Raw genomic sequence first — 12,555 nt, forward strand, 5'->3', positions numbered from 1 at the left:
CATATTCTCCCCACTTCCTCCTGCCACCCAGCAGTCCACTCAACCTGGAAGCTTCATGGGTGCCTCACACCCAGAGGTACCAAGTTTGACACGCTCTTGTCTCTCCCATAGCCACCAAAGGCTGCCCAGTAAAATCATTCACCATTCCTCACTGAAAGAACACTAGTCTTTTTCTGAGGTGGTAAAGGTTGTGTTGGGTAGTAAAGCTTGTTAAGGGGAATGACGTTAATTTAAGTGAAGATTTTAGAATTTTTTGAATGTTCAGATATATGCTACAACCTAAAATAATTAATGGTAAAAAACAAGGCCATGTCTGCACTTCTTTAGCGCTTTAATATGTCATTAATTTATTAAACAATGGATACTTTTCAAGCACCTATTCTTTGTCATGCACTCTTCTAGGAACTGGGCAGAGGGGGGAAAAAATGGCAGAGAATTTCATTTAGCAAAGGAAGTCCTGGGAGGCTAAGAGCCAAGTAGCAAACTGTAATACAATACAACTCTAAAGCAATGGACTACAGTCTTATAATTACTTTTTGCAGCCAACCGACATCTTTAAAGTGTTAAAAAGCAAAGATGTCACCTTGAAGACTAAGGTGCACCAGATCCAAGCCATGGTGTTTTTAATCACTTCATATGCACATGAAAGCTGGACGATGAATAAGAAGAACTGATGCCTTTGAATTGTGTTATTGACAAAGAATATTGAACATATCACGGACTGCCAAAACAATGAACAAATCTGCCTTGGAAGAAGTACAGTGGGAATGCTCCTTAGAAGCAAAAATGGCAAAACTACATCTCACACACTTTGGACCGGTTATCAGGCGGGACCAATTCCTGGAGAAGGACACCATGTTTGATAAACTAGACGGTCATCGAAAAAGAGGAAGAACTTCAACCAGGTGGACTGACACACTGGCTGCAACAATGGGCTTAAGCATAACAATTGTGAGAATGGAGCAGGAATGGGTAGTGTTTCATTCTGTTGTGCATACGGTCACTATGAGTTGGAACCAACTTGATAGCACCTAACAACAACAGCAGGAAATTAGACTTTGACTGACTCTATTTGGATCCATGATACAACTCTTTAGTCAGCTCACAATATACTTTGTTTAAAGTAAGAACTTTCTGTGTTAAGCTTAGAAATAGAATATCTATTGAATTATGAAGGCATATAGATTTATAATTTTCTTTTCTTTCCTTTCCTGAATTTTAAGCATAATTGAAATGATTCTATACATTACTTGCTTTAAAGTTTTTAAAATACATCTTTGTTACTTCAATAACATCTTTGACTTTTTGGAGACTGATCATAGGTAAAATCAGCTGAAATCATTTCCTGTAAATTTTAGGTGATTGAACTTTTTCATCATACAGTAGAAATATATAGGATCAAAGGAACTAGGGAAAGACATGGTTAGAAGCTTTCTATTTCTGAATCTGTGCATGTGTTTCTTCCATCTGACTCTCTTATGCTCAACTGTGCAATAACATTGTCAGCAGTTATCATTCTTCTTCCTCACTAAGTTGTAAAATCTAGAATCATGAGTTTTCCTTCAACTCTATGATCCTATTGTTAGGTCTAACTCCACTTAATGAATGATAAAATTCCAAGTATGTGATAGGCTGGGGTGGCGTTCTTCAAGGTTTAATGCAGTACATGTGGTGGAGTGAAATGGTAGAGGGGCTCTGGGAATTCAGATGGGAACTACGAATTTGAAGTGCTCGCTTCTAGCTGGTCTTTGAAAATTAATGAGTACTCTTCCAACGAATAATATTTTATGTAATACACCTTAAATTTATAACAAAAGCAGGATCAATAATAAGGTAGACAGTAACAACAAGAACAACGAAACTACACGATTAATAAGGAATGATCACTTTAGAGTATATTACATTTCTTTGGTAAGATTGAAGTACTCACTGTGAATTTATATTAAAGACACCATTGAGAATATTTCAGTCAGAATACTTTAACCTTGGAATCATGTTTGAAGGAGTATCAGATATAAGGTGGCATAAGCAACAATAACTAACTCCACATAGGCCCAGTTTGAAAGCTCAATAGAACCATAAATAAAAGCACAGCTGGTGTTTGGTATTATAAAATCACAAAGAAAAATATCCATCTTCCTGACTCTTTGCCCCACTCACTCTCCAGCTTTTATCATCTCCTGTTGTAAAGATTAAACCCATACCTCCCACCACCTCATTTTCTCTTCGTGTTGTTTTCTGACCATCTAAAGAACCCGGTCATCAGTATGACCTATTTCAAAATACCTCAGCTACAAAATTACATCTACTCCATGAGCATCCCTTCATTAACTCCTGTTTCTTCAATACACCCTGATTCCATGCAGTCTTTTGGGAGAGAAGTATTAATAAATGAATTAATTTTCATGTTTTTGTACAGAAAAACTAATTTTAACAATCTCCTTCCTTACAATGAACATTTGTTCATTGTCTACTTCCTGAGATGTATAGAACTCAGCCCTTGACTTTGAGGGGTTAGTGTCTTCATTTCACATGTGATGTTTGTTTATACCGTCGAAAGGGCATGTGCATCCGTAAGTGGCAAGATCACAGACATTATCAGGCTAAAGAAACAGATGTAGGTTTGAAGAAGGACAACTTTCAGAGAACAGTAAAATCACACCTCAGAATGAGTAACAGTGGCCCTGTTACCCAAAGCAGGTCCTTCTTTGTGAGGCTTCTCTTTGATACAGACACACCAAGGTGAAGAGGGAGGAAGAGCTTTTACTGCAAGTGTGCAGGCAAGGAGCAAGGAGATGTATACCTCAAATCAAGCTCCTTGAACAAAGGGAGGCAGAACATTTTATACCATCTCTCACAAAGAAGTACATACAAACAGTATGGACTACCTAGGTTATCCTGGTGCCCAGGCAGAGAAAGAAAAACTGCATTTTTCTCTTTGGCATGTAGGCTAGTGAACTGGATTTGACTAGTTTGAGCCACACCCAGCACTTTGAGAACAGTGGACAGAAGGAGGTAAGTTCCCCTTGGTCTGAGCAGCACCTAATTGAGCCACATCCAGCACTACCACTTGAGGTTTTTGTTTGATAATGGCTAAGCAGCCCATCTTTTCCTTGCTGCACTTTCCCTTCTTCCACTCATTAGTGGACCCAGGTGGTCACCACAAGAGAGCAGGCCAAGCTGTTTACCCACCAGCTCCTTTTTTCTAGTTCTGGAAGAGGACTCTTTCAGACAGACACAGGCTTGAAACAAAAAAGCCTGTGTTTTTCCTGGGAAAATCCTAGTTCTTCTTTTGTTGTTGTTGTTAGGTGCTGTCACCTTGGTTCCAACTCAGCAACCCACGTACAACAGAAAGAAACACTGTCCAGTCCTGCGCCACCCTCACAAGCCTTGCTATGTTTGAGAACATTGTTGCACCCACTGTGCCTATCCATCTCATTGAGGGTGCTGCTTTTCAGTGACCCTCTACTTTACCAAGCATGATGTCCTTTTCCGGGGACTGATCCCTCCTGATAAAATGTCCAAAGTGTGTAAGACGAAGTCTTGCCATCCTTGCTTCTAAGGAGCATTCTAGTTGTTCTTCTTCCAAAACAGATTTGTTTGTTCTTTTGGCAGTCCATGGTATATTCAATATTCTTCACTAACATCACAGTTCAAAGGTATCAATTCTCCTTCAATCTTTTTTATCCATCGTCCAGCTTTCACATGCATATGAGGTGATTGAAAACATCATGGCTTGGGTCAGGTGCACCTTAGCCCTTAAGGTGACATCTTTGTTTTTTAACAGTTTAAAGAGGTCTTTTGCAGCAGATTTGCCCAATGCAATGTATTGTTTTTGATTTCTTGACTGCTGCTTTCATGGGTGTTGATTGTGAATCCTATAGAAAGAAATCCTTGAACAACTTCAATCTTTTCTTCAATTATCATTATGTTGCTTATTGGTCCAGTTGTGAGAATTTTTGCTTTCTTTGTGTTGAGTTAGAATCCATACTGAGGGCTGTGGTCTTTGATCTTCATCAGTAAGTGCTTCAAGTCCTCTCCACTTTCAGCAAGGAAGGTTGTGTCATCTGCATAATACAGGTTGTTAATTAGCCTTTAATCATGTTTCCCTATTCTTCATATAGTCCAGATTCTCAGATTATTTGCTCAGCATAAAAACTGAATAAGTATGGTGAAAGGATACAACCTGACACAAACCTTTCCTAACTTTACACCTGGAAGTATTCCCTTGTTCTGTTTGAATGATTGCCTCTTGATCTATGTTCTCTTTTTTAGCATATTCAATTAAGTATTGGCTGAACGTGGAGTTACATGCTCTTTGTAATTATAATACCCAATATTTCTGCCATATATTTAGGTGTGTCTATAACACTAGGGAGGAGAAAATTCAATATCCATAGTACATTTAGATAAATGCATAATCCTAAAACATTCCAATTTTCCCATTCATGTGTATATGGCCTTGGGCATACAGCCAGTTAGAACCAGTAGATCATGACCCTTTATAGATCATCCTGCTTATCTATTCTGGCTTTTGCCCTAAGCCAATTCAGGTGCAGTTTTTCTTCACTCAGCTGCAGCATAACTTTCCCTTTATACACTACTGGTAACAACAACCAAAGTAATCATCTAAGAATCAAAAGTTTTACTTCCCAAGCCCCCTCATTCTTTCTCTTACAAAGTTACATGCTCTCATGGGCCCCGAGCCATTACAAGGAATCTGGTTTCTGATGCCAACTGTAAAAACAGCAGTGTCTGACCTCCTTTGCGTAGTACAGGGTGTTGCCTTAATGGATATAGAACTTGTTGAGGGTTCTGGGTCCCCTGTTTCTTTTTTCAAGTATGCACTGGGGAAAGCGTCTCAGCACCAGATGCCTCAGGGCCTAAGAATTTAAAGGATAAAGCTGAGATCTATGATCTCGGATTAAAACCAGGTCCTCTTCTGGAGGACTAGACAAAACTGGGGTTTTAATCTTGGTTTGAACCATGATTTTACATTGTTTCTGCAAATTTTTATTTTGCTGCAATGACATAAAAGCTTCAACACACATTTTCTCATTCCACTTTCTTTCTTTAATACATAACAAATCTAACTGCGGTATGGTGTTGTGATTTAAGGATCCATTCCAAAGGCAATGTTCACCAACCCCTAGCTCATATTGCAGCCAGGTGGTGTTACGAAAATTTTCATTTTAAACTTTTCCCTTGGTTTATATCCAAAATAAGACCAATTCTTTAAAATACAACCTAGAAGACTACATTCTGGAATGCTTGAATTGTTTCCCATGATACCAAAACCTAAAACTACAGAACATCTATTTAAAACGAAAATATTTGACACTACCTTCACTGGCTAAGCATTACCAGAACCTATGGTCTATATACTTTTCTACAAATAGAGCTTAACTCTGTATCAAACCTGGAGTCAAAGATGCCTGTTCAAAATGAAAGTGTTTGACTAGAGCTTCACTGGCTAAGCAAGACCAGATCTATGATTTATCCACTTTCTGAATAATAGGACTTATTTCTGTACTCATCAAGGGAGTCTCTTCCCTCTTCACAGGGCACCTGACACCATTCTCTTTCCTCTTCATGTAGTCTGTCACTGAGGGTTCTGAGGTCAGCTCTGGCCTTGAGAGCCAAAACAAATCTTCCCCAGGGAAAAATTACTGGCATGCCCATATGAGGAGTGGTCAGTTTGTTTTGGCTGCAGGCAACCTGAGGAGTTGAGCAGAGATGGTTCCTTCTGGGCTCACCAGAATTTGTTACCCAAAGCAGGTCCTCCTCAGTGCAGCTTCTCATCAGTAAAGACACATTGAGGTGAGGAGGGAGGAAGAGCATTTTTTGCAAGCATAGGCAAGGAGCAAGGAGGTGTATACCTTAAATCAAGCTCCCTGAACAATGGGAGGCAGAGTGTTTTATACCATCTCTCACAATGAAGTAGTTACAAACATTATGGACTATATAGGTTATCTTGGTGTGCAGGCACAGCAAGGCAAGATGCATTTTTTTTTTTTGGCATGTAGGCTAGTAAACTGGATTTGACTGGCTTGAACCACACCCAGCACTTTGAGGTCAATGGACAAGAGTGTACAGGTTCTGCTTGGTCTGAGCCACCACTAATCGAGCCACACCCAGTGCTATCTCTTAAAGGTTTTTGTTTGATAATGGTTAAGCAGCTCCTGGCTGTGTTGGCTATCAGCCCTGGAAAGTGTGAATCAGGAGGTCAGGGGCAAAATCTTTCTTCTTTAGGGGTGGGAGGGAGAGAATATAGCTTCCATTTATTTACTCACAATCAGAAATACGATTTCTATGCAAGGAGGTTTGAGTCTTATTGTATATTTTACTATGAGATTTATGGAGCACTTTACATTAAAAGGAAACTGTGGTGGTATAGTGGTTAAGAGTTATGGCTGCCAACCAAAAGCTTGGCAGTTCAAATCCACCAGGCACTCCTTGAAAACTATATAGGGCATTTCTACTCTGTCCTATAGGGTCCCTATGAGTCAAAGTTGACTCAACAGCAATGTGCTTTGTTTTATATTAAAAATCTCAAAGTCAAATAGTGGAGGAAAACACAGGCAATTATGATTTTAGTTCAGAACAATCAACTCAGAAGTAACTCTTCCGGCTCCCCAACACCATCTAATGGAAGTACCTGTCAGTTGGAGGCACTGGATTCAAAACAGCATATTCTCTTTGTCTTCCAGACCTCAATTCCAGTATAATTCTTAGCTTCTGGGCTGAGGATTCCCGGAGTACTCTCAGACACAGGGCTGTATCCTCCCACCCTAGCCCAGTTCCAGTGTTTTCTTTTTCTCGAGGGGCTCTTTGGTTCACTAACACATTATCACTCCAGGTTGTTCTACATTATCTCTTCTAATAATTTTGTAGAAACCCTGGTGGCGTAGTGGTTAAGAGCTACAACTGCTAACCAAGAGGTTGGCAGTTCAAATCCTCCAGGTGCTCCTTGGAAACTCTATGGGACAGTTCTACTCTGTTCTATAGGGTCGCTATAAGTTGAAATCGACTCGACGGCAGTGGGTTTGGTTTTTTTTTTTGGTTTAACAATTTTGTATATAAAACTGACAAGAGTGGTCTGCAGAGGATGGGTTAGGGAGAAGTATTGGCCTCTGGATACAAGAGTATACACTATATTGAATTCTGCTTTCCAATGAACTATGCTTAGGTTCTCTAGTTTTTGTATAACATTTCCTAGAACAATGCCAACTGGTCAAAACTTGACAGAAGAGAGAGAAAGAGAGAACATTATTGGCAGTCATAAAAACACATTTTTTGCCAACATGTTTAATGATCACCAAGAATTTAGGCTTCACCCAGAGAAAAAGTTAATTTATTGATTACTGAAATGACCTATTTTAATAGACTTAGTTGATATCTTCTTAGGTCTCCAGGGTTGTGTCTGCTTCTGAAGTAACTGAGAGTTGCACACATTCTCTCAGCCTAGTTATATGGGAAGGAAAAGAGGAGATGGCAAATTAAAGGAGGCTACTTCATTGCAAATGTTGGTACAAGTTCATACAAACTGTTTTGGGAAATCACTGCAAGACTCTAATTGCAAAGGCCCAAATATATATGGTCAAAATTATGTAAAAGCCATCTGTACTTTAGTTACACTACCTAATTATATTTTGTTAGACTTACTGTTGACAAAAATACTTCTCTGTGTTTTCATGTGCAACTTACTATTTTTACAAATATCTTCCTGAGTTCAAACAAATTTCTACCTTTACCAAAACTTATGAGGCAGATATAAGGACAGTGAGAAAAACCGTCTTCCTTACCTTTAGTTTTATAGACCCAGGGATAGTAGGTTTTGGCTTGTATGAATCATAATGATTTCAAGAAATTGCCTGTGGTTTCTTGACATTTCTTTCTCCTCATTTTAATACCATTGCTTACCTGTTTCAAATATAAAGCAGTGAGTAGGGATGCTAGTCCTGAATTCTCTCTTTTTTTTTCTTAGTAATAGATGCAGCATTTTTTGAGAAAATACCTTTCTTTCAGTGAGGCTTTTATAGCTCTTGCATTAAATCACAAAACAACCTGTGACCAAACTACAGGATACTATTATTATCATCAGTTTTCAGATAGAGAAGTGAAAGCTAAAAAGAATACTATTTAGCAGTACCTAGCAGATGACAACAAATGACAACAAAGCTGAGCTAGCAAGCTGTATCCTCTTTGTCCTTATCCCAGGCATTCTTGAGTCCACCTTCCTAACAAATTACCCATTTTTGTGGTTATCATGGATGGACTTGTGTCCCTCAAAAATATTTGTGAACTTGGCTAGGCCACGATTCCCAGTATTGTGTGGTTGACTTCCATTTTGTGATCTAATGCGATTATTCTCCATTTTGAGGTGTATCTTAAATCCTAAACTCTATATATTAATGAGACAGGGTCAGTGTGGGATGTGTCTTGAATCACAGCCTTACAAGAGGCTGTGACTTAAGTAACACCCTTACCTAAGTCACCTGTTTACTTAAGTCACACCCCTGTTTGAGTCATACTTGCAAGAAGTAAGAGGAGAGAGAAGTGAGCAGAGAGGGGAGCGACCTCACTACCACCAAGAAAGAAGAACCAGTAACAAAGCGCATCCTTTGGATCTGGGATCCCTGTACTGAGAACCTCCTAGACCCAGGGGAGGATTGATGCTAAGACACATGGAGACCTTCAAGGAACGCTAGGCTTTCAGATGTTGCACTGAGACAAGAACTTTCCCCCAGAGCCAACCAAGAGAGAAAGCCTTTCCCTAGAACTCACACCCTGAATTTGGACTTCTACCTCCTAATCTGTGACAGAATAAATTTCTATTTGTTGAAGCCATCTACTTTTGATATTTCTGTTACAGCAGCACTAGATAACTAAGACAATGGTGAAAACATATGTATTGCTTATACATTGCTGGCCAGGGCATTTACACATCATCATTGTGCATTACAATTTGAGATGACTCCTTGATGCCTAATGTTTCTTCTAGTGGCTATTTCTTGCCCAGTCCCCTAAAGAAAGGCAATTGGCTAAAAACTCCTGGGCTAAGGCCATGATTCCCAGTATTGTGTGGTTGACTTCCATTTTGTTATCTAATGTAATTATCCTCTACTTTGAGGTAAATCCCAACCTCTCTATATCAATCAGATTCTATACCACCTGTATTTTGAACAATGAAAATAAAGATATATGTATTAAAATTATGCAGATACTGACTTATAAAATGATAGTACCCAAGAAAGGAGAAGGTATGCATACTTATACAGCCACGTACATGGGGGCTACTCTAGTCTAAAGCTGCATTTATTCAACTCTTCTTTTGATGCTATGCTCTATCATAATATCCACTTAAAATTTTTCCTTGAGAGACATACAAATAAAAGAAAGTTATCTTCAATATAGTTTGTATATCTTTTTTATGAAAGCTATTCTTTATTTCTGTTGTATAGTAGTGTTTCATTCTGTTGTGCATAGGGTTGTTATGAGACAGAACTGACTTGATGGCACCTAACAAAAATGACGAATTCTATTTTTTTATAAGAGAAATTGAAAAAAAATAAATCATTTGATCAAATAATTACTAACATTGCTAGATAATGTCTCTTCTATTAAAACCAAACATTCTTGATTATTTACCTCTTAGCATTCCCATGAGGAGCCCTGGTGGCACAGTGGTTAAAAGCTACAATTTCTAACCAAAAGGTAGGCAGTTTGAATCCACCAGCCAGTCCTTGGAAACCCTACAGGGCAGCTCTACTCTACCTTGTAGGGTTGCTATGAGCCAAAATCGACTTGATGGCAATGGGTTTAACATTCTCATGTAGCTTAAAATTCTTCCAAACCCATTGGTATCAAATTGATTCCTACTCATAGGGACCCTTTATGACAGAGTAGACCTGCCCCATATGCTTTCCAAGGAACAGCTGGTGAATTCAAACTGCTGACCTTTTGGTTAGCAGCCATAGCTCTTAACCACTGTTGAACCAAGGCACTATAAATATGTTGTTTTTTATCTAAGCAAACATTCACTGAAAAGCACCTGGCTAACAGAGCTCATTGTACTTTTTGAGGATTTTTTAGCAAAATTAAATAAAATCAGTAAATATTTTATACCTACAGAATGTAAGTACAACACAATTTTTTATGAAAAACAATGTTAAAAATGTATATCTGTTAGCAATTTTCAAGCTTATTTCCTAAAGAAAAGAAATAAACATTTCTCTCAAAATGCTTAGAAACTGCCTACAAAAAGGACAAAACATTGAATGAAGTGGTCTTAATTTAATATGAATATCTGTCACTAGGTTCCTTTCCTATATCTCTTCTATAGCACAGATTCCTGTAAAATGATGGGGTTCAGAGATAAACACAAAAGTGGGTGTGTTTTTTTAGATTGGTGAGAGACCCTCTAGATATAGCATTCTATGGATGCTTTAAAAACTATAGGAATATAAATGAATCCAACCACGGTACTTCACTGAGAGCATGATATTGATAAATATTTTTAATATGTAAGTATTATGGTCATTATGTGTTGTTGTTACTATTTTCAAGGGCAATTTTTAAGAAGTCTTAAGAAAAATCACAAAGTATATATATAATTACCAGCCATTAAAATGATTAATCAGAAAAGACAATTGACGTTACATAAATATATTTTTAAAAAATTGTTTTCGTTATTGGCTTCTGTTAATAAGCCCCTGATTCATGGCAATCTCATGCAAAACAAAACATTGCCCAGGCCTGTTCATCTCCATAATCTGTTGGACCCTTGTGATCCATAGGGTTTTCACTGGCAGATTTTCAGAAATAGATCATCAGGACTTTCTTCCTAGTCTGCCTTCATTTGGAAGCTTCACCAAAAAGTGTTCAGCATCATAGCAACATGCATACCTCCACTGATAGACTGATGGTGGCTGTGCATGAGAAGCACTGGCCAGGATAGATGTCACATGGAGATTTCCAAAGATTGCTGAGAAGGATACTAGAAAAGCTGAGACAAGAATTTTCCCCCAGAGCAGACAGAGAAAACACTCTCCTAGAGCTGATGTCCTCCTAAATTGTGAGAATAATAAATTTCTGTTCATTAAAGCCATCCACTTTTAGTGTATCTCTTACAGCAGCACTAGGATAAAAATACAGAATTTGATACTGAGAAGTGGGGGTGCTGCTCTAACAAATACCTAAAATGTGAAATAGTTTTGTAATTGGATAATGGGTAGAATACAGAGAAATTTGATGTGCTTCATAGTAAGGCCTTAGATTGCATTGAAGAGAATGTTGTCAGAATTATGAGCCATAAAGGCAATTCTGATGAGGGGTCAAAAAGAAATGAGATGTCCTTTGAGAAATGCTTCTATTACCACGCACAGAACGTTGTTTGAAGTATGAATGTTACATGTGCTTCTGGTGGGGCTTTAAAATGAAATGATGAGCACGTGATTGGATCCTGGAGGGAAGGTGATGATTGGATCCTGGAGGGAAGGTGATTGTATGCAGTGGCAAAGAACTTGTCTGAATTATGTTGGAATACTTTGCAGAAAGTAAAACTTATTTGTTAGGATATCATACAGTCGTGGCTTGTGTGTTGCTGTGATGCTGGAACCTAAGCCACTGATATTTGAAATATCAACAGCATCACTCATCATAAACAGGTTCCATCAGTGCTTCCAGAATGAAATAGAGTAGGAGGAAGGATGTGGTGATCTACTTCTGAAAAAGAAAAAAAAAAAATTAGCTAATGAAAACCTTAAGAGTAGGGGAACAGAACATTGTCCAATATAATGCTCAAAAATAAGCCTTTCAGATGGAAGGCACTCAATATATCATTGAGGAGGAATTGCCTCCTTAAAGTAGAGTCCACCTTAATGGCATGAATGGAGTAAAACTTTAGGGACCTTCATTTGTTTGTGTTCCATGACTCAAAATGAGAAGCAACAGCAGCAAATATCCATTAATAGCCAGTTCTTACTAATGTGGAAAATAGAGTATAAATCAAGGAAAATTGGAAGTTGTCGAAAATGAAATGGAGAGGTGGAGCCAACATGACGCTATAGACAGAAGCACCACACTGTCCTACACCAAAGACCCAAAAAAAGTAAGTGAAACAGATACAGCCATCAATCCTGGAACCCTAAGCATCAAACGAAGGTATAAAGAACTCGATCAAGCACCGAATGGAATAAAAAATGGACAGAGAACAGATAAAGGGGAGAGCTATGGAGTGGAGGTCCCCTATTAGCTAACAAGGCATGGACTGGACATTTTGGACCTCAGCCACCAAGAATAGTGGGCAAGGAGTACAGGAACGCAAGTTTTCAGATCTCCCATCTGGAGACAGAGCACCAGGTAACCAGGGATACATGCTTTCCTGTACCCCACCACTGTTTCCTCAAAGCAGCCTCTGATGCTGTCCAAAGAGCCTTGGTTGCTCAGCTTGAGAGACAGAAGCTCCTTGAGGCCTGTATTCACTCTACTCCTGCCAACTGCCCCATTCAGTGTCATTTGTTGTTGTTGTTTTGGCTTTTTTTCTGTTTGTTT

Source organism: Loxodonta africana, chromosome 5, assembly GCF_030014295.1.
Source record: "Loxodonta africana isolate mLoxAfr1 chromosome 5, mLoxAfr1.hap2, whole genome shotgun sequence".
Classification (NCBI taxonomy): domain Eukaryota; kingdom Metazoa; phylum Chordata; class Mammalia; order Proboscidea; family Elephantidae; genus Loxodonta; species Loxodonta africana.